The sequence below is a fragment of the Stenella coeruleoalba genome (genome assembly GCF_951394435.1).
Source record: "Stenella coeruleoalba genome assembly, chromosome: 11".
Taxonomy (NCBI): Eukaryota; Metazoa; Chordata; class Mammalia; order Artiodactyla; family Delphinidae; genus Stenella; species Stenella coeruleoalba.
The window spans coordinates 55066419-55093974 of record NC_137157.1 but is presented as its reverse complement, the minus strand read 5'-3'; the positions used below and the strand labels follow the sequence as shown (position 1 = coordinate 55093974).

The 27556-nt window shown below is 35.7% G+C and overlaps 1 protein-coding gene and 1 long non-coding RNA gene across 3 annotated transcripts in view; one reads left to right on the top strand and one right to left on the bottom strand.

Moving 5' to 3' along the window:
- Nucleotides 1-10596, top strand: part of LOC307193992 (uncharacterized protein) — a 123523-nt gene extending 112927 nt beyond the window's left edge. For both annotated transcript variants that reach the window (XR_013830471.1, XR_013830472.1), the window contains one exon: nt 6073-10596. The gene's annotated coding sequence lies outside the window, so the exon portion shown is untranslated. The remainder of the gene's footprint in view (nt 1-6072) is intronic.
- Nucleotides 10597-17800: 7204 nt separating this feature from the next.
- LOC307193663 lies at nt 17801-20650 on the bottom strand. Its single transcript, XR_013830380.1, has 2 exons — nt 20579-20650; nt 17801-18204 (listed from the first exon to the last, which is right to left on the bottom strand). It is a non-coding gene; the product is annotated as an uncharacterized lncRNA (long non-coding RNA).
- Between the last annotated feature and the right edge of the window lie 6906 nt (nt 20651-27556).

The window sequence follows — 27556 nt, the reverse complement described above, 5'->3', positions numbered from 1 at the left end:
GATGCAGAGAACAAACGTATGGACACCAAGCGGGGAAAGTGGTGGTGGGGGGTGGGGGGTGGTGGTGGTGGTGTGATGAACTGGGAGATTGGGATTGACATGTATACACTGATGTGTATAAAACTGATGACTAATAAAAACCTGCTGTATAAAAAAATTATAGATTTAGTAGTTATTTGGAAATTTTTTTGTGAAAGAGTGATGAGTGGTTAAAAGCCTAATTTTATTTACTATTTCTTTTTAATATCTGTATAAACAGTATTCTCTTGTTTTTAATGTAGCAGTTTTGGAGGGAAGTGGAAGAGATTTGGTGGTCTTCTTAGACTGACTCTGTGAGGAATCATTAAGATGTTAGAGTTATATATTGTGTTTCAAAGAATAGTAACACTTACTATGATATTGTCTCTGAAATATAAACCTGCTGAAATTTAACATATTCAGGGACTTCCCTGGTGGCACAGTGGTTAAGAATCTGCCTGCCATGCAGGGGACACGGGTTTGCTCCCTGGTCCAGGAAGATCCCACATGCCGCGAAGCAACTAAGCCCGTGCATCACAACTACTGACCCTGTGCTCTAGAGCCCGTGAACCAGAACTACTGAGCCTGCTTGCCACAACTATTGAAGCCTGTGCGCCAAAGCCTGTGCTCTGCAACAAGAGAAGCCACCACAATGAGAAGCCCGTGCACCACAACGAAGAGTAGCCCCCGTTCACTGCAACTAGAGAGAGCCCATGCAGTAACAAAGACCCTATGCGGCCAAAAATAAATAAATAAATTTATAAAAAATAAAATAAAATATTCAGCTTCTGTTATGAAGCAGGATGTACATAAGTAGTAAGAGAGATGTGCATGAATAAATATAAATTATTTTACTATTCTCCCCCAAATAAAAATTACACATAACCTTTCAGATATTTTCAGTGAGCACCCCTTAGAAAATCCATTGCATTGAGATGAAATCTTGGGCTTCTTAGAAGTGTCATACTGCATGCCAGCTAGGAATAGAAAAGTTAAAATTTCAACCTAAACAATGTTTCATGAAATAAAAATAATTTTACTTTTATACTTTATTGTATCTAGTTCTTTTACCTGTGAATAAACTGCACTGGAAACTAAATGGTGCAGGGTTTTTTGCCTCTTTTGTTACACATTTTTGATAATCAGTTTTATTAAATAAAAAAATAGACATTAATTGTATAACATTGATCAGAAATGAGGAAACAATACTTTTTTCCTACAAGTTAATATGACTTGCTGTTGCTCTAAAATTTTCCAGGTTAAATATTTGTGTTGTCATGCATTTCATTCTTCCTAAACCAAGTGTCAGTTTGTACCACATGGTCAGAATTGAATTAATTGAATTGAACTTGATCTACTTACTGTTAGAACTGGTGTGTATCATGTGGAGAGATAAAGCGGCAACATATTCTGGAAGAATTTGAATATGACAGAAACAAACCTGGAGGTATCATAGCATCATATACACACATACACATATTTGAAGTCTTATTGTGGTTACTACTTAATTACTCAAAGTTACTTAACAAAGTTTATCGGAAATCCATATTCCTTGCTCAGGACAGGAAAACGTTAGGGTGAGAAAATTTTTCAGGAATGTGTGATAATGGAGGAAGTTTCTCTGTGTAGACTAAAGCAGATTTTATGCTGTGGGTATCATTGATATGTATTTTTATGGAATCTTAAAAAGTAAGCCAATGTAGAGAACAGATAAAAGGAAGGACAGCTCAGGTCACAGAAGATGAGGAGGCCAGGGTTTTTATTGGCTCTCCCCACCTGTTATTCTCAGCACTGACTTTAAAAAAGTATATATTTATTAATTATTTATTTTATTTATTTATTTTGGCTGCACCGGGTCTTAGTTGCTGGACCACCAGGGAAAACCCATCAGCATTGACTTTTCAAAGACATAAACCATCTTGACTTCCAAAGACTAGTTTGAAAAACAGTGGCCTAACCTATCATATAGAATTTTTTTTTTAAACATCTTTATTGGAGTATAATTCCTTTACAATGTTGTGTTAGTTTCTGCTGTATAACAAGGTGAATCAGCTATATGTATACATATATATCACCATATCCCCTCCCTCTTGCATCTCCCTCCCACCCTCCCTATCCCACCCCTCTAGGTGGTCGCAAAGCACTGAGCTGATATTCCTGTGCTATGTGGCTGCTTCCCACTAGCTATCTGTTTTACATTTGGTAGTGTATATATGTCAGTGTTACTCTCTCACTTCGTCCCAGCTTACCCTTCAGCCTCCCTGTGTCCTCAAGTCCATTCTCTACGTCTGTGTCTTTATTCCTGTCCTGCCCCTAGGTTCATCAGAACCATTTTTTTTTTTTAGATTCCATATATATGTGTTAGCATACAGTATTTGTTTTTCTTTTTCTGACTTGCTTCACTCTGTATGACAGACTCTAGGTCCCTCCACCTCACTACAAATAACTCAATTTCGTTTCTCTTTATGACTGAGTAATATTCCATTGTATATCTGTGCCACATCTGTTTTATCCATTCATCTGTCAATAGACTCTTAGTTTGCTTCCATGTCCTGGCTATTGTAAACAGAAGACACTGTGCAGTAATTGAAGTATATATATATATATATTTTACTTCCCTCTTTTTAAATCATAGCTCTACTAGATAATTTACAATCCTAAGAGAAAGGTACTATTATCTCCACATTTTCTAGATTAGGAAAATGTGGCTTATTAAGGTCAAAAAACTTTATTACAATGGTACACTGAGAAAAAAATATTAGCAACTCACACCACAGGCAAGAATTAATTTCCCTAAAACAGTAAAAAGCTCCTAGGAGTCAAAAGTTCAATAGGAAAATAGACAAAGAATATAAATAGACTGTTCACAGAAAAGTAATAGCCTTTACTTATATGAAAACATGCTTAACTTTACCAGTAATAAGATATGCAAATTTAAACTCTACTGAGACATCATTGCCTAGAAGTCTAGCAAAAATCCAGAAGTTTAACAAGTCACTCTGTTGGTGTGTCTGGAAAGAAAAAAGTACCCTCATGACATTAATAGTAAGAGTATACATTGGTGATGGTACCGGCACAAAAGTATCATATAGAATTTATATGCACCAGTTTTTGAGAGAAGTGAATTCTTTTGGATTTAGTACATGTTCAAATTTAAACAAGTCATTTAACCTTACTGTGTTTTTCTTTCTTTTCTTTCAAGTACTAATCCCTACTATATCCTTGTCCCCCTCCCGGCACATACACATTTGTAAAGTTGTTGTGAGAATTACAAAAATAAAGTAGATTTGAACATGCTCTGACAGAAGGATAAGGAGGGACTAAAGGGGTTGTAATCTTTTGTGAATAGGGTCCCTAGTGGAGAACTAAAGATATTTAGGTATGAATGTGTGTTAGGTGGACAAAGTCAGGTCAGCTTAAAAGCCACCTTATCTGTTGTGAGGACAGTGACTCATCCCCAGCTTCATCTCATCTGGGAACCATTTCTGATCCACGAGGAGGTACTGGCGCCACTTCTTTCCTCTATGCTCATCTCGCTCATTGTCCTAGACGTGGCATTATCACTATTTGAGTGCCTTTCTTCTTCACTAGACTATGTGATAATTCATGACTTGAACTATTTTATTTATATAATCACATAGCACAGCCTCTTCAAAGCAGCTCATAAGACAGCTCATAGCCCAATGTATGCTTGTTGAAAGACTTGCTAATTGAAAAAACTAAATCATGTACTTAATGTAATCATATCATTAAGAATATCTCTTGTAGTGCAAAACCTGATCAGTGATTCATTAAGCAAGAAAATATAGTAACTTAATATTCCTTTTCTGTCTTGGCCCTTATCTTCTTGGTATTTTCTCTCAACCAAAAGCTGAATAGTTTTTAAATTATTTGAAGTGAGTTTTTAACTCTAGCTGTGGGGTTATATTAAGCATAGTAAGCTTTGGGGTTAGAAAACAACTGCTTCCTAGTTCTTTCTACTTCACACTTCTACTGTCAGTAAACACTTTCAATAGGAAATTGCTTATGTTCTCTCACAGAATTTACTTCTTCTTTTGATTTTTATGTACTCCATTTATCATTATTCACTAACTCATTCATTAGTTCATTAAATATTTATTTAACAGCTGCTATATGACAATCACTGAAATAAGATCTGGGAAGATAGAGATGAATAAGACATGGACCCTGTCTTTAAAAGCTTATAATCAATTAGAGAAGACAGGAAAAAACAGATGTAAGTCATTGTTTCCCCAGCCTTCAGGATTGTGCACTAAAACTAGGGTCATAACGACGGTAGCAAGACACTCTCTCTCCAACAATTATAGAAAGGCTAGTTTCTTATGGAAGTATTTTAGGGAATTGTCAAGGGCTGCTAATGTGTGCTCCCAAGCTCAGTTCTTTAGGTTATAACACTGAAGGGACATTTTATTCCTTATGCATTGTTTTTGAAGGAGCCAGATGTCCACATGCAGGACATTGCATATATTGATGTTGAATATACCGGTGAGGCTGTGGTACAGCTGCTATGCCACTGCAACACTGCTGTGAATCTGGCAGAAGGGCTTCTGAGTCAGCCAATGCTGCCCTCTTCTCTTACTCTTATAGTAAAGAGTGTTCAATAGTGACAAATTCATGAGAATTTAAATATGACTAACCTGAGACCACATCTTGCCCTTCTTCCTGCAAAAAAAAAAAACAAAGCCTTCACTCTGTTTCTTTAATCTTTCTGAACCTCAACTTGATTGTCTGTAAAATAGAAATGTCTACTTTGTGGAATTAGTATGCAGACTCAGTATGATTTATATATATATATGGCTGCAAATATTTAATTGTATATTTTCTAAACTCCAGGATTACAGGGAGCTAAGTTTTCCTTTAGGTCAGGTGCATGTATTGTGTAGTATCTCAGTAAATAAACTGGATAAATGTAGACAACTTATTACTGCCTTCACCACCGGCTTTCCTTATACATCTTCAGCATTGTCTTTCATAACCTTTTTCTGATTTTTAAGAATTATTTTTCCCTAATTCTAAAAGGCTCAAGGGCTAAAGCAAAAGTGAACTTGTATTGGTTACATGTTGGCTAGATAGTGTGAAGCAACTCTGTTTAGAGGGTAGCATAGAAAAATGAAAAATGCAGTAAAATATGTTTGTAAGAATCATTAGCATACATGTCTTTTCCTGTGAAAAAAATGTGATTTAGTTGGACATACCTTGCTCACCCTAAGGAAACCAACAACATCTTCATGGTGCCCCCTCCTCCCAAATCCGAAATATGACACTACTGTACCTCCTCTTTATAACCCTAATCCTAAACCTTCCCTCCTTCTGGGCATTAACTGTCAAGAACTGTGAAGGTTCTGAGATGTTACCCTATTGACAAGCTAACAAGTCAGCCTACCACATTTTCATGGATGCTGGTGGAAAACACAAGACTCTTGTATCAAAAATAAAGTCAACTTTATTACTCACAGAAATAACAGTAGCCAGAATATCAGCAATTTTGCATTGATTCCCTAAGTTCCAGTTCTCACAGTATGACATAGAAAGGCCCATATGACACCTGTATACTATAATGTGTTACAGTACAGGAGAGCAACACTAAGCTTAAGGAACCTAAATATTTTACAGTGGGCAGTAAGCTAGCCTGCCCTTTGCTCCATAGGAAGACGTCTTTATTATACTGTGCAGTAAGTAGCCTGTCCTCAGCTCTGGAGGGAGACGCTGTCTTCCAAAGGTGTTTGCTATCTCATCATTCTTAAAGAGATGACAAAGGACAAAATGTCTTGCTCACAAGACAGGCAGAAACCCAGGAGACCCATGGAGACTGACCCAGTCCTTGAACCTTGTCTGACTTTTTAACTTCTTCAATAATTACAACAGTTTTAATACTGCATTTGTACATCAGGGCATAAATACAAAGCAGTCTATCGAGCAGCATGTTTTCTGGGGTCTCTGGGAAACCATAATTTAAAAATGTTCTTCTGTTGAAGTTAAAACAATTTTTATGCACATGGTTAACAGTTTGTTTTATTTCCTTTCCCCCTACAGCTCCTTCCTTCTGGAATTAAAAAAAAAAAATGGAATTTTGTCTCCCCTCTGAAAAGGTACAAAGTTTTTTGTTCTATTTCCATTTTATCATGATCCAAACAAACTATCCTATAATCATGAGGTAATGTTCCCCATGTCTCAAGCAATCTTTTGGTAGTTGATTCACATTTGTTTATACACTTCTGGTATCTTTTGCTAGATGCTTCTATATAATAGCATATTGATTTTATTTCTAATCCACGATGCAGCTGCAAACAAGCATCTACAAGTTAAATATCTGTTTATTTTCTTCTTTCAACCAAGCAATATTTTCAGGAGATTGCATTATAAAAAATAACTAGACTGAATAGCACAACCAGTTGCTGGAGGGAATGGACATAGCATTCCTGTTATTGAAAAGAATGCCCATGATTACGACTAGAGCAGATAGCTCACAGTAGCAGAATCTGCCCAGTAATCCATTGGTAATAATGGCTTAGGGGCTGTGGGGGGAGGCAAGGATATTGTCCAAGGTTGGCACCTTTTCTTACATGCATGGTATTCCTAAATAAATGAGAACAGCTGTAGAATAACTACCCTGCCCTTACTTATTATAGACCATTCACACTTTGTCATTAGAGATATGAATAGGCCCTCAAGGAAAGAGTGGATTCCAGTTCAACAATAGAAAGAGAATGGCCTTTGGCCAATGGAGAAAAATGACCTTTGGCCAATGGAGAAAAAGAATGTATGAAACTATGCTATTTCCAAGATTGGCCTACTCCACCAATTAGAAGTGAGGAAAAGCATCTGCTACAGATTTGTTTGGAAATTTTTGTTTTTCAGAGCTAGCAGAAGGTAATAAAGACAAAAAGAGATATTTTCCCCAGTACACTGGAGGAAGTGAATATAGCTGTTTCCTAATCAGATTTACAGGTGCTTAAATCTGAACATCACAGTTGATCCAATGACAATCCTTTAATGTTATGTTTCAGAGCAAGCGCAATATAGAGTATAGTGCAATGAGCCTAATTTCATTTTTAAATATTACAATATTTGAGAAATTATTTGAAAGTAAAATAGATTTCAAGCCCAAACTAAACTGTTGTGTAGTGTACATGCATGTGTGTGTGTGTATTAGTGGAAAGGTAGCTGACATGTTCACTTCCTTCACATTTATGTGAATTAAAATCTTTCTGTTAAAACTATATGGAGCGGGATATCAGCATAAGAATTTAAGATCATTATTGGGTTATCTAGAAAGCACATCAGCTCTGTCTACATGTCAGAGATAAAGAAGATTTGGTAAATACACTTTGTTGACAATATGCTCTAGCTCTAATGCTGTTCTCATTTAGAGATTGTGACAGATCCCAATAAACAAGAGGCCATAACAAATATGTAAAAAGAAAATTTCACTAAGATCTCTCAAATCTTGAAAGCACAAAGAAATATTTTTTGATCTATGAGTGACATGAAGCTTTCTGACTGCAGCACGGAAGTCAGTAGCCTGATCAGTTGGCTCTGTGCATCTCTGTGGCAACATCAGCAAACATTGCTTGAAGGATATTCTCCATTTGCTTCTACAGACTGTCTCCCTACCCTTCTCTGTCTGGCTTTACCCAAAGACGCTGACCTCTATTGACTGAATCACACAGGCTCACTAGCCTCATACACAGAAAACTCATAACTTTTTGATTTATTTGGATTATAACATTTTGATATTGATAGAGTACAATGCTAGCTCAAATTTAGGACCTATATCATGAGAATCTGGATAAAAGTCTAGACAATTTTATTTATACTTATGAAAGAATTTAGTAAGTTTTAAGTTAGGAGTAAAAAAAGTAGAACACTTGAATTGGTACCTACCAAGTAAAATAGAATTTCATCTGCTGTATTTGGGTGGGACATGACTTACATTTGAAGAGAATATAGAAACAGGAGAGCAGTTTTTTTTTTTTCCTCACATCAAGAAAATGGTTTAACTATTATATGTCTATTTTAAATAACAGCAAAAATGCAAATTACAAGTGCATATTTTTCCTTGTATCCAAAGTTCTATTTCAGAATAGAATTGCAAAAATAATGCTTCCCCACTGTGTAAAGGAAATGAGAAATGCAGAGACCATTAAGGAGGATTGTGAATTTATACAGTGCATTAGCACCAAAAGCTACAGCATGGATATTTCTTAAAAATTCAGTGTTTAATGGCACTTGGATTTGTACTGCTATCTGTCAGATATTAAATCCATGATATGGTCATAATGTACCTTATCTTGCCAAAGAGCTTTGAGATGATTTTTTTCCTTATCAGTTTCTCACTTTGTTTATGCAGTTTAGTTTATTTAACAATGAAGAAATAGTTTAAACACTCTGAACACAGGAAACACAATAGCACCTAAGTATTTATCTGACTAAACCATAGCAAAGTCAGATAAAAATTATCTGTACAGTTTGAGGGTGCTGTTTCCAGATATGTTTTGTCCAGCACCTATTATGACTAAGGATTAAATGAAGACTGTAGAATTCTGTCTCCTCTTTTTTACCCTATTCCACTTTCATATTGCCTCCCACTGCCCCACCTTCAAAATAGAAAAGAGTAAATTGGCACAGTAATAACAATAGATATATATAAGATTTTATATATATATATATATATATATATATATGTTCAAATATAAATTTTAGGTCTTTTAAGGCTTCATTATAAAAACTGTTTGTGTTTGATGCTTTTTGTATCCAGTTATTAGGATTTCAAAAATTAATGAAAGATGGTTTTTAAAAGATTTTGAAAGGAAACACTACCCAATTTATGAAGAACAGGTTCAAATTCACATAAAGAATACTTGTCAGATTCTATTCATACATTTCTTTATTTTTCTTAACATGAGGGTGAAATTTCATTTTCTCCTGTATGTGAGGTGCCTGGTACTCAGGATTTTTCCATTTTTATTTAATTTTTTTTCTTTAAATTATGCTGATTATTTTTAAGAAACAAAAGACTCACGAAGTTTTTTTTGTGTTACCTCCCCCTTAACTGCCTAAAAGAATTTAGATAGAGGGCCTGTTCCCAGAATAGAGCTATTACCAGAGATACCTGCAAAGAATATTGGCTAGGTATGGTGGGGAAACTGAGCAGAGCCTAGAGATCACAGTCCACTGTGTCCCATTGTTTCTGCTTGGCCCAGCAAACATTTGTTTACCAAACATTTGATTTTCCATTTCCATGTGAATTGCTTTTCTCCTCTTGGAAGTCCCAAACCACTACCCCCAGCATTCTCTTTTGTCATTAGCTAAAGAAGGTAGTTAAAGTGAGGGTTTCATCCATTTTGTAAAGTTAGTGTTCCGGGGTCTCTCCCGTATATATATGTTATTTAAATTTGTTTGATTTTCTCCTGTTAATCTTTTGTTGCCAAAAGCTGTGCACTGGTGCCAAATCGAATCTCAGAGACAGAGTTTTGGATGAAGTAGAAAAGAATAGTTTCATTGCTTTGCCAGGCAAAGGGGGACACGAGTTTCCTGCATGGAAAAACCATGTCCCAACCCAGGAGGATTTGATGAGGAGTTTTACAGCAATGGTTCAAGGGTGGGGTTGCTGGTAAGATCAAGGTGTGTGCAGGGCCCTGTACTCCTTTAATCTGTCCTCAGGTGGTCTCTGGATAAGCTTCTCTGGTTCTCCAGGCTGTCAAACCATGACCTTCTCTCTGGAATGACAATTGCTTCATCTTCTATTTATTGGGGGTTTTAGTTCTATAAAGAGCTCAAAAGATATTGTTATATGTATCCCTTGAGGTGTGACCAGGACCTGCCCCAAGGCTGTGCTATTGTTTCTTGGCTGCTCCTCCCTTGTCTCTGCAGCTCCTCCCTTCCCTGATTAGCAACTGTTTGAACCTGACCTTTGGGACTCAGGGAAGGTCATGGAGGCTGAACAGACAGGCTCCTGTGCCCAGGAGCCCCACAGGGTCCTGCTTGGTTTCACTGTCTCATGTCAACTTAATTCTTAGACCAGCCAATGAACTTTGAAGGGTAGAGGAAAATTTCTTCCTTCCTGACAGTATCAAGTGTAAAGGGAGAAGTTACCCATTTGCAAAAGTTTTAACTAAAGTGCTGGTTTTAAGGGTTTTAAATTGGTGTCCCATGAATTTTTGTCATCGAACCAAACTTGGGTGTGCTCGCCCATGCGCAGTAAAACCACTCTACTGACACCGGGTTGTGGTGAAGGAAAATGCAGTGTTTATTGTAAAGGTGCCAATACAAGCGGGACAATGGCTCGTACTCTAAAACCCCGAACTTCCCAAAGGGTTTCAGCAAAGCAATTTTAAAGGCAAGGTGAAGGAGGGGAAGTCCCAGTATATGCGATCAGCTCATGCACAATTCTCATGGGTTGATGTTGAGGTAACAGGGAGGTTAACGTTATCAATCCTTAGGTGCCAGTAGTTCTGGGGGCTCCTGGTCATCACGTAATCTCTTCCATTTGATGATGCTTTCAGCATCTGTAAAACAACTCAGGAAGTGTGCATCAGATACTATTATCTAGGTACTTCAGAGAGGAGCTACAGCAGAGGATGGGGGAGGGGGTCTGTCCTGGGAAGGCCCCATAGGGTCCTGCTTGGTTACATTTTTACTCCTCACGTAATTAGTAGTCATTTTACCAGGTTTCATACTGAAAGCCAGTAAAGATCCCTTCACAGCTCTGGCAAGGGAAGAGGAAAAGTAGACATTATGAAGTATACCCAGAGTGTCCTTCATGACAAGGGTTACTCTTCGGGGAAATAATTTACCAGAGTATTACCCATTTGGGGAAGGATATTTCTCCTATTCTAGACCCTCCTGCTTTTTTATCTCACCTAAGGAATGGAGAGAAAGAAAGCTAAGAAACATTTGCAGAGGGCATAGCCCATACACTGAGGACCACTAAACAATTGATATTCAGTCAGAAGATTGTAGAATACTTCTCCTTACCTACACTTTATCACCATACCAACAGATTTCCATTATAAAGAGTGGGTTACAGGGACTTCCCTGGTGGCTCAGTGGTTAAGAATCTGCCTGCCATTGCAGGGGGACACGGGTTCGAGCCCTGGCCTGGGAAGATCCCACATGCCATGGAGCAACTAAGCCTGTGCACCACAACTACTAACCCTGTGCTCTAGAGCCCACAAGCCACAACTACTGAGCCCGTGTGCCACAGCTACTGCAGCCTGTGTGCCTAGAGCCTGTGCTCTGCAACAAAGAGAAGCCACTGCAATGAGAGCCCGCACACCGCAACAAAGAGTAGTCCCCGCTCGCCGCAACTAGAGAAAGCCCATGCGCAGCAGCGGAGACCCAACGCAGCCAAAAATAAATAAATAAATAAATTTTAAAAAAGAGTGGGTTACAGCTAATGGGCTTCAAGACTATATCTGCAGATGAGTTCTTAGGAAACCCCAAGGTCAAAAGGGAAGAGAAAAACAAAGACATTAGAGGAATTTTAAGCCTCTGGCAGCTACAAAAATCACAGAAATTAAACACAGCCCAAATCATGGCCTGATTAACACAAAACCTCACAATAAAGGCTTTTTACCTTACTTCCTACTACCTGCTTCATCATATCCAGGTTCCGAAAAAATCTTATAAACATACTAAAAGGCAAAAACAAACAAGCATGTAAACAATAACAAAAGGCAGCCCAAAGAGACACAACAAGGATCAGAACCATACTCAGATAAAGACAGAGATGTTGGAATTATCAGAGAATTTAAAATATTAGTGACAATATATTTAAGGCTCTCAAAGAAAGCACACAACATGCAAGAATAGATGGGTAACGTAAGTGAGGAGATGGAATCTCTAAGAAATAATCAAAAAGAAATTCTACAAATAGAAAAAACACTGTAATACAAGAGAAATAACTTTGATGAGATTCGCAGTAGATTGGGTACATCCAAGTAAATAATTGATTAACTTGAAGACATCAATAAAAGCTTACCAAACTGAAATACCAAGAGTAAAAAAAAAAAAACTGCAACAGAACATCTAAGATCTGTGGGCCAATTTCATAAGGTATAATATAGACATAATTGGAACATCAGAAGGGGAAGAAAGGGAAGATGGACCAAAAGACATACTTGAAGCAATAATGGCCAGGTATTTTCCAAAATTAATGGCAGACCCAAAGCCATGGATCTGGGAAATTCAAAGAATGTCAAGCAGGATATATATCTACAAATAACTGTGATATGTATTAGGCATTTTATATTCAAACAGCAGAAAATCATGACAAAGAGAAAATGTTTAAAGAAGTCAGATGATTAACAAAATGTCTTACCGACAGCAAAATAGGGTAAGAATCATAGAGAACTTCTCATCAGAAACTATACAAGCAAGAAGAGAATAGAGTTAAATAAGTATTCAAAGAACAAGCCCACCACCTGGAATTATACATCCAGATAAATTATTCTTCAGAAGTGAGGGGGAAATACAGATTTTCTCAGACACACAAACACTGAACAAATTCATTGTTGGCAGACATGCCATGCAGGAAATATTAAAAGTATTTCTTCAGGAGAAAGGAAAATGATATAGGCAAAAAACAGATCTTCATAAAGAAAGGAAGAGCATTACAGAAGGAACAAATGAAAGTAACATAAAAATATTATTCTTAACAGGTCTAAAAGATAACAGTTTGTTTAAAGCAATAATAGTAACAGTGGTAATAACAATATCTTGGTGACTATTACATATGGACAACTGAAATGAGAGTGATGTCACAGGAATATCAGGGAAGAGTTGAGAATATTTTTATAAGGTAACTGTACTACCAGTGAGGCAGTTAGTGTTATTTGAAGGTGAAGTTAGATTAAACATGTATGTTGCAAATTTTAGGCCAACCAGTAAAAAAAAATAAAGTTCAAAGAATTTTATGTGTTATCCTAAAAGGAGAGTTAAAATGAAATTATATAAAATGTGCAATTAAAACCAGAAAAAGAGGGAAATAAGCAAGAAATACAATGAATAAAAAAAAATTTAATATTGTAAATAATAATTTATCTTACTACAATGGTAATGCTACTACTACCTCAACAAAATACTAAAACACCCCCAAAATCAACAGCATGAAAAGTATTACATACCACTGTCAGGTGGGATTATCTCAGCAATGAAGGGTGTTTCTACATATGGAACTCAATCTGTGTAATACCTCATATTAATAGAATGAAGGGGAAAAAAACACATATGAGCATGTCAATTGATACAGACAAAGCATTCGAAAAAAAACAACAACATTTTGTGATAAATGACTCATCAAACTAGCAATAGAAGGGAACTTTCTCAAAATGATAAAGGGCATTTATGAAAACGCATATCTAATAACATCATACTCAGTGTTAGGGAAAGTGTTCTCCCTAAGACCAGAAGTAAGATAAGGATCCCCATTTTAGCCACTTGTAGTAAGCATTGTACTAAAAGTTCTAGCCAGAGTAAGTAGGCAAGGAAAAGAAATAAAAAGTATCCAAATTAAAAGGAAAAAAAAAAAAAAAAGAAAGAAAACTCTCTCTTTTCCCGGATGACATTGTATAATGGAAATCCTAAATAGTCGTTGGAAAAAAGTATCAGAGGTAATTAATGAATTCAGTCATGTTGCAGTATACAAAGATCAACAAACAAAATTCAGTTGTATTTCTATACCATGGCAATGAATAAACTGAATGAAAATCAAGAAAAAAATTTTATTTACAAGCAAAAAGAGTATAACACTTGGGAATAAATTAATCATGGATTTGCAGACTTATACCCTGAAAACTACAAAACATTCCTAAAAAAAATTATAGAAGATCTACATAAAGTATAATGTATCCCAAGAACATATATTAAAACAGTTAATTTTGTAAAGATGGCAATACTCCATAAAGTGAGGTACAGATTCCATAGAATCCCTATAAAAATACGATTTTCTTACACAGAATGAAAAGCTAATCATTTTATTTCTTCTACTTGTCCAATTGCTGTAGCTAGGACTTCCAATACTATGTTAAATAAAAGTTGTGACTGTGGGCATCCTTATTCCTGATCATAGAGGAAATGCTTTCAGCTTTTCAGCATTGAGTATGATGTTAGCTGTGGGCTTATCATATATGGCCTTTATTATGTTGAGGTATGTTCCCTCTATACCCACTTTTGGAGAGTTTTTATCATAGATGGATGTTGAATTTTGTCAAAAGCCTTTTCTGCCTCTATTGAGATGATCACGTGGTTTTTAGTTCTTTGATTTGTTAATGTGGTGTATCACACTGATTGCTGATATTGAACCATCTTTGCATCTCTGAGTTAAATCCCACTTAGTCATGGCATGTAGTTAGTTTAATGTATTGTTGAATTTGGTCTGCCAATATTTTCTTGAGGATTTTTACATATATGTTCCTCAGCGATATTGGCCTGCAATTTTGGGGGGGGTAATATCTTTGTCTGGTTTTGCTGTCAGGGTGATGCTGGCCTCTTAGAATGTATTTGAAAGCAATTCTTCCTCTGCAGTTTTTTGGAATAGTTTGGGAAGTATAGTTGCTAACTCTTCTCTAAATGTTTGGCAGAATTCACCTGTGAAGCCATCTGGTCCTGGACTTTTGTTTGTTGGGAGTTTTTTATTACTGATTCAGTTTCATTACTGGTAATTAATTAGTCTGTTCAATTTTTTTTTTTTATTCCTTTCTGGTTCAGTCTTAGGAGATTGTACTTTTCTAGGAATATTTTTTCCTCCTAGGTTGTCTATTTTATTGGCATATAGTTGTTTATTGTTGTCTCTTACAATTTTTTGTATTTCTGTGGTGTCAGTTGTAACTTCTAATTTTTCATTTCTGATTTTACAAAAGCAAAAATAAACAAATGGGACCAGTTAGGCTTAAAAGTTTTTGCTCAACAAAGGAAACTATCAATAAAAGACAGTCTACTGAATGGGAGAAAATATTTGCAGATGACATGACTGATAAGGGATTAATATCCAAAATATATAAACAGATCATACAACTCAACATCAAAAAAAACCTGGGCTTCCCTGGTGGTGCAGTGGTTGAGAGTCCGCCTGCCGATGCAGGGGACGCGGGTTCGTGCCCCGGTCCGGGAGGATCCCACATGCCGCGGAGCGGCTGGGCCCGTGAGCCATGGCCGCTGGGCCTGCGCGTCCGGAGCCTGTGCTCCGCCACGGGAGAGGCCACAACAGTGAGAGGCCAGCGTACCACAAAAAAAAAAAAAAAAACAATTGAAAAATGGGCAGAGGACTTAAATAGACATTCCTCCAAAGAAGACTTACAGATGGCCAACAGGTACATGAAAAGATGATCAACATTGCTAGTCATCAGAGAAATGCAAATCAAAACTACAATGAGATATCACCTCACAACTGCCAGAATGGCTGTCATCAAAAGACCACAAATAACAAATGTTGTTGAGGATGTAGAGAAAAGGGAACCCTTATACACTGTTGGTGGAAATATAAATCGGTGCAGCCACTGGGGAAAACAGTTGATGCAGCTCCTGGGTATATAGCCAAAGAAAACAGAAACATTAATTTGAAAAGATATATGCACCCCAATGTTCATAGCAGCATTATGTACAGTTGCCAAGATATGGAAGCAACCTAAGTATCCATTAACAAATGAATGGATAAAGAAGATGTGGTATATGTATACAATGGAATACTACTCAGCCATGAAATGGAATGGAATTTGCAACAACATGGATGGACATGGAGGTTATTATGCTTAGTGAAATAAGTCTGCAGAGAAGGACAAATGCTTTATGTTATCACTTATATGTGGAATCTAAAAAATAAAACAAGCTGGTGAATATAAAAAAAAAAAAAGAAACAGCCTCACAGATACAGAGAACAAACTTGTGTTTACCAGTGGGGAGAGGGAAGGACAAGATAGGGGTAGAGGATTCATAGGTACAAACTACTATGTATAAAATAAATAAGCTACAAGGATATATTGTACAGCACAGGGAATATAGCCAATATTTTATAATAACTATAAATGGAGTATAACCTTTAAAAATTGTGAATCACTGTTATATAGTTGAAATTTATATAATATTGTGAATCAACTATACCTCAATTAAAAAAAAAAGCCAATCCTAATATTCATATGGAATTGCTGGGAAACCTGAATAGTTAAAAGAGTTTTGAAAAAGAACGTAGTTGTAGGACACACACATCTCAATTTTAAAACTTATTACTAAACTACAGTAATCAAAACAGTGTAATTTTGGCATAAAGATTTGCATATAGATCAGTGGGATAGAATTGAGAGTCCAAAAATAAACCCATACTATCTATGGCCAATTGATTCTTGACCAGGATGTTAAGACCATTCAGTCATTCAGTGGAGATAGTATAGTCTCTTTAACAAATGGCACCAGGACAATTGGATATACACCAACAGAAGAAAGCAATTGGATTCTTACGCCATGTAAAATTTTAATTCTATATGGATCAAATACTTAAATATAAGGCCACAGGTATATAACACTTAGAAAAAAAATTAGGAGTAAATCTTCATGACTTTGGATTTAGCAATGTTTTCTTAGCTGCAACACCAAAAACTTAAAAAAATAAAAATAAATTGGAGTTCATAAAATTTTAAAATATTTGTGAATCATCGGACAATAAAATGAAAAGACAATGCACTGAAGGGGAAAAAATTTACAAATCATATATTTTATGAGTCTATTGTCCAAAATATATAACTTTCACAAGTCAACAACAAAGACTACCCAATTAAAAAATCAGCAAAGGTCTTGAATAGACATTTCTCCAAAGAAGATATACAAATGGTTAAGAGTACATGAAAATATGTTCAACATCATTAGTCATTAGAGAAATGCAAATCAAAACCACAATGAGAAACCACTTCCGATCCAATCCGATGGCTATAATTATGAGAATAAATAAATAAATAAAAGGAAACTATCAAGTGTTGTTGAGAATTTGGAGAAATTAGAACCTTATACATTTTTGGTGGGAATGTAGAATAGTGTAACCACTTTGAAAAATAGTTTGGCAGTTCCTGTATAACTTAAATATAGGCTTTCCATATGATCCGTCAATTCTGTTCCCAGGTATATATCCCAAAGACATGAAAACAGGTGTTTAACAAAAACTTGTACAAGAATGTTTGTAGAAGCACTATTTTCAATAGCAAAAGATGGAATCAACCCAAGTGTTCATTAATTGATAATTGGATACACAATATATGGCATATCCAAATTTCTGTATGTTAGTTTTGTATCCTGCTACCTTTCCTAATTCATTTATCAATTCTAGTAGCTTTTGTGTGGCATGTTTAGGGTTTTCTATATATAGTATCATGTCATCTGCATATAATGACAATTTTACCTCTTTCCTTCCAATTTGGATACCTTTTATTTCTTTTTCTTGTCTGATTGCTGTGGCTAGGACTTCCTATACTATTTTGAATAGAAGAGGTGAGAGTGGGCGTCCTTGTCTTATTCCAGATTTTAGCAGGAAGGCTTTCAGCTTTTCACCATTGAGTATTATATTGGCTGTGGGTTTGTCATAAATAGCTTTTATTACACAGAGATGTGTTCCCTCTATACCTACTTTGGTAAGAGTTTTTACCATGAATGGGTGTTGAATTTTGTCAAATGCTTTTTCTGCATCTACTGAGATGATCATGTGGTTTTTGTGTTTTCTTTATGTGGTGTATCACATTGATTGATTTGTATATGTTGAACTATCCTTGTGAACTTGGGATGAATCCCACTTGGTTGTGGTGTATGATCTTTTTTGTGTGTTGTTGGATTTGGTTTGCTAATATTTGTTGAGAATTTTTGCATCTATATTCATCAAAAATATTGGCCTGTAATTTTTTTTTTTTTTTTTTTTTTTTTTTTTTGGTGGTATCTTTGTTTGGTTTTGGTATCAAGGTGATGGTGGCTTCATAGAATGTCTTTGGGAGTGTTCCCTCCTCCTTCTCTCTTCCAAAAGATTGAAGGTTCCTATAAGTTCTTCTTTGTCTGTTTGGTAGAATTTGCCTGTGAAGCCATCTGGTCCTGGGCTTTTGTTTGTAGGGAGTTTTTTAATTACAGATTCTATTTCACTTCTGTTGATTGGTCTGTTCAAATTATCTGTTTCCTCTTGATTCAATTTTTGGTGAACTGTATGTGAAATAATCAGAAAGGGAATGTAAAAAGACAATAAGACAATACCTTTTAAAATCACACCTCCAAAAATAAAATACTTAGGAATAAACCTGACCTAAGAGGTGAACGACTTATACACTGAGAACTATAGAACATTAATGAAGGAAACTGAAGATGATTCAAAGGAAATGGAAAGATATCCCATGCTCTTGGGTTGGAAGAATTACTTTGTTAAAAGGGTCATACAACCCAAAGCACTCTACAGATTTAATGCAATCCCTATCAAATTACCCATGACATTTTTTCACAGAACTAGAACAAATAATCCTAAAATTTATATGGAACCATAAAAGACTCAGAATTGCCAAAGCAGTCCTGAAGAAAAATAACAAAGCAGGAGGCCTAACCCTCTCAGACTTCAGACAATATTGTAAAGCTATAGTAATCAAAATGTCATAGAATTGGCAAAAAACGGAATGTAATTTGGTTCAGCCACTATGGAAAACAGTATGAAGGTTCCTCAGAAAACTAAAAGTAGAATTACTATATGATCCAGCAATCCCACTCCTGGGCATATATCCAGACAAAACCATAATACAAAAAGATACATGCACCCCTATGTTCATAGTAGCACTATTCACAATAATTAAGACATGGAAGCAACATAAATGTTCATGGACTGATGAATGGAGAAAGAAGATATGGTACAAATATATAGTGGAATACTACTCAGCCATAAAAAAGAACAAAATAATGCCATTTGCAGCAACATGGATGCAGCTAGAGATTATCATACTAAGTGAAGTAAGTCTGAAGAAGACAAATACCATAAGATGTCACTTATATGTGAAATCTAAAATGTGATACAAATGAACCTATCTATGAAATAGAAACAGACTCATGGATATAGAGAACAGACTTGGGATTGCCAAGGGGAGGGGGGTTGGGGGAGGGATGTAGTGAGGGATTGAGGTTAGCAGATGTAAGATATTATATATAGAATGGATAAACAAGGTCCTACTATATAGCACAGGCAACTATATTCAATGTTCTATGATAAACCATAATGGAAAAGAATACATATAAATAAAGAACGTATATGTGTGTGTGTATATATATATATATATAACTGAATCACTTTGCTGTACAGCAGAAATTATCACAACATTGTAAATCAACTATACTTCAATAAAAATTTTTTAAAAATTAAAAAAACACAATTTATGGTATTCCATATAATAAAATATAGCATAAAATATATGGTATATCCATATAATAAAATACCATATAATAAAATGATATATCTATATAATAAAATCCATATATTATAATATAATAAAACACAATATATGGTATATCCATAAATAATGAATGAAATACTGATACACGCTACAACATGGATGAACCTTGAAAACATTGAAGCAAGTAAAAGAAGCCAGACACAAAAGGTCACATGTTTTATAATTTCACTTGTATGAAATATCTAGAATAGGCAAATCCATAAGACAGAAAACAAATTAGTGGTTGCCCGGTGTTGGGAGAGGGAGGAATGGGGCGTGACTGCTTAATAGGTATAGGTTTCTTTTTGGAGGGAAGATACGTTTTTTAATAAGATGGTGTGAAAGTTGCACAACATAGTGAATGTACTAAATGCCACTGAATGTTACTTTTTAAAATGATGAATTTTACATTATATGATTTTACTATAATATAAAAAGCTATTACATATACAGAGAAAATACAATTGAGAATGAAATATTTTATAGGGGTTCTTTCTACATATAATCTCGCAATATGCTTTCAAGCCCTGTTAGAATTCACCACTGAACAAGCAATTGACCAATATAGTGTATTCACCTAAATTATTATCTTTTGTCTTGCCATCCTATTATATGTGAACAGGCATTGCTCACATACAATATATCCTTCAAAATAGAATTATTTAAACTTTACTGCACCCTGTGGTAGCTTGTGACCATTACTGTTCATCTTGAAAAAATGTTTAACATGAACATGTTCAGTAATTATTTTCAGTTTCCTACAATGAGATACAATTTATATTATTTATGAAAGGCAGCCTAAACCCACGTATAGTAGTCTGCTCTCTTCCTTGATATATGGAATTATAGTATATGCTTATAAAGGCAGTCAAACCCAGTTATATATTCTATTTTATTTATAGATATATACATTTGGCATCATAGTTGTTAGGAACTCATGAAACAAAGATGTTTAAAAGAGCAGGTGAAAAAGATCAACAGCCTTGATCAACAACCTTGCTCTTACTCCCTTAAATAGTGACCCATTTTTTTTGTGGTACAGTGTTTTAAAAGAGTTGTCCTTTGGTGATACCAGGTGTGTGATTATCAGGATCACTTCTTTAACTTACCCTTTGAATCCAGTCTTCCACAGTGGAAAGGCCAATACCAACTCTCAGGTACCCTCCTAAAATAAGAGAAATGAAATAAAGGTATAATGAAATGAAAAGCTATACCCATTCCAAGTTTAAATAACGTTTAGTTCTATTATATTGAAGCCACTCATAATTATTCAGTGTCCCAACGCTCCTGCCTAGTACTTATCAAAGAGAAAAATTACAAAGGTAAATAAAATACATTTTGATAGCAAGGAGTTTGCATTCCACTAGAAATTGTTTCTCTTATATTCACATTTGTTAAGTATTTCACATATTTTTATAAAATGTTGATAAATTCAGATATTTCACATTTACTTCCCTCTCTTACTCGTCTGTCCTTTTTTAACTTGGCTTCTACTTCTGGTACAATTTCCAATTACTTACCTAGGTCTGACATTAAAATCAGGAATATTTTCCATAATGTACTCATGCCCCAAGTTCTTTCCAAACTGTCTGAGTATTCCTGAAACCAGAAAAGCATCTCTCCCTGGCTTTACCATAAAAGAGAAAGTGATAGGAATACTACATCTAGTCAAAATAGATTCTAAGTATCTTTTGAGACATCACCACATCCTTCTTTCTAACACACACCATGTAAGGTTTGTCATTGCTTTCTTCGGAATATTCCAATGACATCTTAACCGACATCTCTTTCTTAAAGAGCCACCACCCTGTAATTCATCCTCCTTACCACCAACAAAATGCTCCTTATATGACAAATTTGATAATACTACTCTCCTGACAAAACTTCTTTAATAACTTGCCAAAGCTCACATAAATTCCAAGTCATTTAGCGTAGCATCGATTCTTCAAAACCTGTACCTACCTATATTCTAAGAAACATCTCAGCTTTTCTTCCCTGGTCTGAACACCAGTCCTATGATGCAGATATCAGACTGCTCCACGTTTTTAAACACATACTCTTGCCCTCTTCCGTCCGTAAATTAGGAAAATTAGAAATTCTATTTCTTCTACCTAGATTTTTCTTCCCAAGCTTGTCTCCTTGGCAAACATTTATTGAAACTTCAGTACACTTCAGTTTCAAGTTCTTTGAGAAGTTTCTCTACACTTTGAAGGCAAAAATAAGACCTTTTTTTTCTTCCATTCCACAGCACTTTGTAAATGTCTGTGTTGTCAGTGTGCTATCGTAGTTAATTGAGTACATATCTGTCTCATCAAATAGACATAGTTATCCTCCTATGTCTTTGATCTTTTCTTCTGTCTCTGTTTATAATTCCCAAGGTCTGATATTTGTTCCTTTTAACTTCCATGCGTATTTGTCTTTAAAATGTGATGTCGTTGATGTTGATGATACCTATGAAGAAAATGGTAATTATATTGAATATCTACTATTTGACAAACCCTGGGACAAGTGCTGTATGTACATTAATTACTTTAATTTCTTAGAAATTACTTACTTTCTTTCAGCCTTACAAGATAGCTTATTTTACATACCAACCATAATGATGATATTCAGAGAGCATATCTAACTTCTTTAAGACCACACAACTAGTAAATGTGGTTCTAGATTTTCTCCTTAATCAGGCAAAGTGACAGACTTCCTGGATTTGACTCCTAGATTTGTCACCTATTGGTGACATTGACAAGCTATATGTTTTCTCTGTCTCAGTTTCCCCATCTATAAAATGGGCCAATACTAGTAAATAACTCATAAGTTGTTGTAAGTGTTCAACAAATCAACAGTTATAAGACGTATTTAGAATAGCATTTACTGTGGAGTAAGAATGATAAACTTATTTTTAACATCTCCCAGAATTCTTTGACCTGTTTTGTCTTCCTTTATTCCCACTCCTTATGATTTCAGAATTTTCATCTCTTTATACCCAGTTGCTTCACTGGCATTCCTTCCTGGATATACAGTGACCCATGAACAATAAATATAAGTATTTTATTATACCTGTATTTGAGTATACAGGCAGAGAGGAGCTCTGGGGTCTACCAAGCACGTTTTCATGATACATGATAGTGGATTAAGAAAATATTTGGCAGAGTTAAAAGAGAGACTGGATTGAAGAGTTTATGCTAGGGGCTGGCCAACTTCTTCTGTAAAGGGCCAGGAAGTAAATATTTTAGGCTTTGCAAGCCATACAGTCTTTGTCACAACTGCCAAACACTGTTCTTGAAGCACAAAGGCAGCCACAGATAATATATAAATGAATTCACCTGGCTATGTTCCAAAAAAAACTTTGTTTTTAGATAGTGAAATTTGAATTTCACATAATATTTATGTGTCAGAAAAAAATTATTGAATTTTTTTTTCAACCATCCAAAAACATAAAAAAAAACATTCTCAGCACACAAGCTGTACAAAAGCAGGTGTTAGGCCACATTTGTCCTGTGGCCATGGTTTGGTGAGCCCTGATTTGGACAAAGAAACTCATCCGAGAAATGTTTATGATTAGTTCTCCTCCCATAGGTTGCTGTGTTAGTTGCTATTCAGACATTCTTCAAATATATATTTTTAAAATCACCAATAATTAAACTCTTTGCTCTTTGAGTTTTAGCTGAGGGTCTTCTCCTCTGAGGCAGGGATAGCTAAGGTCTGTATTTAAAATATCTGTGGAAGAAGGAGGGAGCTAAGACACTATAAATAACAGAATGGCAGATACACATAGACACTTCTATTACAACTGTAAAATATTTTCCTAGCACATGTGTACCAGTGAAGAAATCTGACGAGTGATAACTCTGGACTGGAATACATGAGTTCTGAATGGATTGAATAGAGTGGGGGCAAGTAGACGGCACTTCCTTTATCTCTTCAAGCTGATCTGGCCATTTACCACTCTGTAGATGAGCGTGAAATATCAAATATTATTTGAAACTTAAGATTCTTGAGATCTGCCTTAAGTTACTCCCAGCACAAATTACTCCCTTTGGAAAATCAGGCATTTGAGAGGTGAAGCAAGAAAGGGCCCTTTTGACATAATGTGTTTCCTTTGGAGATGTGCTGAGAAAGAGAAAAACAAATGTAGAAAGTAAATATCTGACAAAAGCAGAAAAATCAGACAGGTTCAGTTTTTCATTTCACTCCCTACTTTGCAGTTAAGTTCCTTTGAAATCATTGAGAATCTTTAATGCAGGGGAGATCTGTACAAGGCCAAGAGAAACGAACATCTGATCTGTAAAGATCGGTGTCCAATAAAAGATTAAATAAAGTGCTGCTGTTTTTTGTTTTTTTTTAAATTTTTCTTTTTTTCTCCTGACTATCAAAGCAAATGATTTTGGGGGTAGACAGCCATTTAATTATAGTAGTTATCTGGTTAATTGTTACATGGTACTACTTACTTTACCTAGGGTTTAATTCAGTTTTGTTGTGTGAAATTCTGAGAAACTGTCCCAGCCAAGAAAAACCTAAGGAGACGTGATGACTAAATGTAATGTGTTATCTATCCTGGATGGGATTTGGGACCATAAAATAGGATATTAGGTAAAAAATAATGAAATCTGAAGAAAGTGTGGACTTTAGTTAATGATGATGTATTATTGGTCATTAATTATAACTGACGTACAATACTAATATTAGGAAAAACTGTAGGATATATAGGAACTCTCTGTACTATTTTTGCAAGATTTTGTAAATCTGTAAGTATTCTAAAATGGAGTTCATCAAAATGGGCTTTTTAAATCACAATTTTAAAGAAAAAAATGGCAGAGAAATAAAAGATGACATATTTAGTAATGGGGAAAAAATATGGGAAGCCTAACAAACCCAGAATCAGTGGATGTATTTTTGACTATTTTGTAAACTTCTTTTATAATATTTGCACATGAAGTTTTGTTGCTATATCATCTGTCATAAAAGTAATACAGAAATTAAAAGTAAAGTCACTCAGGTGTATCATATAACAAATAAATGTATTTACATACTTATGTCTGGCACAGTTGAAGCAATCACAAGAATATAAGTATACTTATTAGTATCACGACATCTTTGTTTTAAGTCTCTTCTTTGTTTTAAGTCTCTTCTCTTCAAGAGAAGTACGAAGGAAAAATTGTTTTATGCTATCTGGTTCCACTGTTGTGTATACCAGTACATTTAGGTAATGCTTCATATTGGATAAATAGTTATAAAACATATGCAATAGATTTATTGCTAGTACTGATCACAGTAAATCCCAGGGTTTTAAGTGGGGCTGTAGGAGTTACATTATCTATAAATTACTTAAAATATTCCTGAAGAGACAGTAACATATATGTATGTATGTTAGTTTAAGCTACACTTTAGGAGCAGTGAGTTGTGCTAGTCAGTAATTCTGATTCCAGAGGTTGTCAGCCAGCATTTAATAAGAAGGTCACATACCAAAGGTAGATGCTATAAATAGTCACTACCTGTACTTCAGCCACACTTACCTCATTCAACATCTGGAACCCACACTGGCAGCCAGCCCAGGCCTCTGTGGCTGTGCAAGTGCAGAACACCAGTCTAGAGCCCCACAGCTGACCCCCACCAACATATGCACTCCAGAGGCTAGCCCCCCGCTGTCACCCTGCATGCCCTGTGCCCAGTGGCCCATCACCAGCCTCTGCTGCAGTGCCCATGCTCGTGGGGAAACTGTGCAGCAGCCACAAGAGTACATGTGGACAGCTAGGACTCCACAGCTGCTTGTGGGCCCAGATTTGGCCCTTTCTTCTGTCACCGGCCTACACCCCTGGCCTGACTCCCAACACCAGTTCTCCTGTAGCTACTGTGGTGAGAACCAGCAGTCACAGTGGTGCATGTGAACAGCTCCACTCCCACAGCTGCTGGTTAGCCCACAATTGGCCCTGGCCTTTGCTGCTTGCCCTGGCCCCCATCACTACATGTGTGTTTGCAGCCGGCCTCTGCCGTTACATAGGCACATGCAGCTGGCCACTGGAGACAAGTGTATGTATACCACCAGCTCTAGTAAACACAGTCATCTGCCAGGTCCCTGGCAGTAGGTGCTGTAGGTGCTGCTGAGGACCCCAGTAGCCCTTGCAGCCTCTGGAGACACCGCCACTCCCTTGCAGTGCTCACCAAGGACCACACAGTTGTTGATGCTGTGGACCACAGTGTCTACAAAGAGTCACAGTGCCTTCCCCCCAACCCCGCCAGGCCCAGAGGTGCCACATGCCCCACGCTTGGCATTCTGCACTACTAGACCCAGGGTCACAGCATGCTCCAGGGTGCCCACACCCACAGGTGAAGGTTGTTCTTATGAAAGTCACTCCATAAAGTATGGAAGAGGTGATTGCATCTATGAATATGCAGGCACCTGCACAAGGCTACAGGAATCAGGAAGAATCAGGGAAACATGACTTCACCAAAGGAACACAGTAAACTTCCAGTAACTGATCAAAAGGAAGTGGAGATACAGGAAATGCCCAATAGAGAATTCAAAATAATTGTTCCAAATATGCTCAGAGAGCTACAGTAGAACACAGATAAATAACTTAACAAAATCAGGAAAACAGTACAAGAACAAAAGAAGTTCAACAAAGAGAAGACATAAAAAAGAACCAAACAGAAATATATGAAATAATGAAAAAAAAAAGAATAGGACATAGGAGAAATTAAATACAGTTTACTGTATTTCTATCAAAATTTCTATCAGAGTTGAGTAAGATGGAAGCAAAATGATTTGTAGTAATCTGCAATGAGGCAAGAATGCCAATTGTAATCTCTAGAGTAATTACTAAAACATGGTTTAAAATGTGTAACTTACAAGGTGGAGGTGGAAAAGAAGAAAATGGTACTATTTGTACCATCTAAAAATCATCAAGACAGAAAAAAAGATAATATAACTAAAAATCTGAGACAAATAGAAAATAAATAGTAAGATTGTGGCTCTAAACAGAAACATTATTAATTACATTAAATCAAAAAGGAAAATTCACTAAGTAAAAGTTTAAAAAGTCAAAGCAGATGAAAAGTTAACCCAATTTCATGTATTTTACAAAACACTTCTGTAAGACAACTCAGAACGATTTAAAGCAATGTGCATGCAAACATTAATCAAAAGAAACTGCTATACTTATACAATGTTGATTTTAAGTAAGGGATCTTAAATGCAGCTAAAGAGGAATACTTTATAGTAATAAAAAAGGTTAATCTAACAGGAAGAGATCATAAATTCTCTTGGTATACCTTCCAGAATTAATCTATTCCACGAACTATTATGCCAGTACATAAATATGTTGTTCTGATTCACAGTCTTTTCAGCCTATGAAACTGTCACTAGGACTACATTTTGGTAACCAGTATAAACACTTAAGACCTGAGACTCATGAGATTCAATTGATTAGTTGCTTTACCCATGAAACTGGTTTCAGTCTGTAGGAAATATAAATGATAAACATAGCAGTTACTTTGCTGATGACACTTTCATGCTGGATACCAATTTGTCTTATTGTATCCATAGCAATGGCAAAATATATTTGGCTTTGATTGCCTAATATCTTCATAGTATTACTCATTCTGGAAGTGTTGTAAATTTCTCATTTAGGTAATTTTACATTTAAATGTTTACACTTTATATTTTGGTCTTAAAGATAAGGAATAATAGTTGTAAAGCTCTTAATGGTATATGCTTCAGGATTTTTTCCGCACCTAATTACTAAAGGTATTTTTTAAATGTCTAAGGAAGTCATCAATGTTAAAAGATAATCTAATAACCAATTAGTGCTGTGAACCTTCTTAAGAAGTCATAGTTTAAACCATTAATTGAATTTACTGTTTTTAAGGGCACTTCTGTCAGGAAAAAAATGAAAATTATTATCTTGAAAAAATCTTGGTAAACATTTTGCTTTCTAAAATCTGCAATCAGATAAAAATCGATTCAAAATAGCAAAGCCTTTTTCCAGCTACTAGGATTGTAATTGAGAATGGACACCAAAATTAAATAGCTGTAGCTGTCAGAGTTTTCTTGGCTACTGACTTGAAAATTTCAGATATAGGTTATAATTTAT